Source organism: Pinus tabuliformis, chromosome 9 (genome assembly GCF_031772625.1).
Source record: "Pinus tabuliformis cultivar Carrire ecotype Pingquan chromosome 9, CPIR1, whole genome shotgun sequence".
Classification (NCBI taxonomy): Eukaryota; Viridiplantae; Streptophyta; class Pinopsida; order Pinales; family Pinaceae; genus Pinus; species Pinus tabuliformis.
Window position 1 is genome coordinate 619,544,295 of NC_142307.1, and position 2,499 is coordinate 619,546,793.

Consider the following 2,499-nt stretch of genomic DNA (forward strand, 5'->3'; position numbering starts at 1 on the left):
AACTCCATTTTGAACGAGATGAGTTGCGTTGGGATGGTTTTGCCGAGACAGATGCGGTCGTTCAAGTTTCGATCCATTCCAGTAACTTTGATTTTTGAGAAAAAAATTTCCCCTAATCCAGATTCCAATCAGGTATACTTTGGGAAAATTGGAACTACTAATAACAATGTGGTGGAGCTCCATGTGATTAAACATGGTCTAGCTATCTCCAAGGAGAAGCATTTCAGCCCTATGATTGTCGAGGGAGACTCGACACTGACAACTATGGCTGCCTGAAAATTCCATCAAGGCTTCGCAGTCAACAAGGTAATGAACAACTAGAGACTGACCAAACATCTTCATCATATCCAAAAACACATCAGACACCTTAGGGGGCTCCACTTCTAGGTGGTCAGAATGAAGGCAAATGTTGTGGCAGACATACTTGCTAATGAGGGCACAACTCGCAAGGAAAGGTTGTAGTCCCTTGCATGGAGGGATTTGGGGGAAGGTCCCCTCAACTGAGAGTGTGAGGCTATCAATGCCAAGGACAATGAAGGCATCAATAACAATTATTCTACCACAGGACAACAAATTTCTTAGGCTCGGATGGTACATTCTCCCTAACTCATTTTCATGAACCCCGCCTCTGACATCAAATCCAACTATTCTCCCATGGGACTTGTGATCTCAATCATGTTTCTAGTTAAATATTGTCGCCCTCCCCACCCAAGAACTAGTAATAACTCCTGCACTACTACAGAGGCTAAGTACATGAATCTAACCAGTATTAACAGCTTAATTATCTCCACCTTCCTCCTCAATCCTCTATGAATACCCTAAGCCCATTGATATTTCCCATTACTCCCATCGCTCTCGAGCCCCCTTTTCTAATTCCTTCCACACCCCTAGTCTATAGGTTTTAACCCTGTATAGAAATTACTTGCAAATGAATTCTTAAAAAAAGAAAATATACAATGGCAAGAAACATAAAACAAATACACAAATATTTTCCCCTGGATCCCAAAACTAGGACTACCAGATTGATTTTTTCATTATGTTCCTTTCAATGTTACAATACATATATATATACATGCAGAAGAAATCATAAACCCCAATCCATTAAACCTGGATTAGAACATAACTATAGTTCCCTTGACCAAATCTACAAAATACCATGGGCAGAAAACCATCATGCCCAAAACCATGTGTGAAACCCATGCACAAAACCATAGGTAGGTCCACCCACTTAATATAGGGTCCAAAAGAAAATTCTCGACCTGCTTCCCTGGACCTCATGCAGGGGGGCTAATTCCCCCCATAAACTCCTTGGTAGGGGGGGTTGTCATCCTTTGTGACTCCCCTAATGTGCCCTGCACAACAAAGGGGTGGCTAGTCATGGAAATAATATAACACACACCCAACATTCGAGATTGTTGGACATTGGATAAACCAACACTCCCCATGTATTTTGCGACATGGACTAACTGCCTCTCATGGATCCTTATCTTTGGCGATGCGATCATTGACTAACACCTACTGGTTTTTTTGAATAGTAATCATGATTCCTAACATGGTCTATGCCTTCTTCCCAATTCTATTTGCAAGACGCATATCACCTTGCCTGTAGGTATGTCCCCTCAATAAAGCAATTCTCCCTCCACTAATTGTTGCAGAGGTAGGAATAGGGAAAGGTGGAATCAAGCCAGCATGCAACGGAGAACAAGAGTTGAGGTGATGACTAGGAAGGATGCCCTCAATTACAACAACATTTTCACCCAAGAGGCTCAGGAGCACATCTTAGAGATGGAGAATCAGGCTAGGTTTCATCAGTGATGAACTAACATTGAGGACATTGATCCTCAATTTTAATGGATTCCCAACCTGGGGTTCACCGAGGCTAGGAAAAATATTTACAATCAAACCATCAATCTCTCATGGCATTTAAAAACAATTATGGCCTTGGCCCTCCAGGAAAACAGTCAAGCCAACAAAAATCTAGAGGATAAGTTGGACATACTCAATGACAATTTTATAATCTTCGTGCACATGGTCCACCACAAGTAGTTCGTTACCAAGGATTCCCCGCACTATTCCCCGCTCAAAATAAGGATGGTGATGATGCAAGCTGGAGGGATAGTGTGACCACCATCAAGCCAATTCTGATGGAAGAGGACCCAACAAACTAATTGGTCTGATGCACTCTGAATCCCTTTTGTATCGGTTCTGGGCCTTATTGACCAATTATTTTTGGTTTTGTTTCTACTGTGTAGAAAATTATGTAATAAACAAGAGTAAGGGTCACCATGCATAGGGTACAACTCTCATAAATTTTTTAAAAGTCTATGGTTCTACCAAATTTGTCACCTTTTATGTATCAACTACGATCAACACCCACTGGTCCAAAGCCTGGATGAAATTCATGTTTTCTAAAAACAAATATCCCAAGATGAAATACATATTTTGTAAAGGCAAAAATCCCAGGAAGGATATTTTTTGTCAGTGGTTGGGTCTAGACTC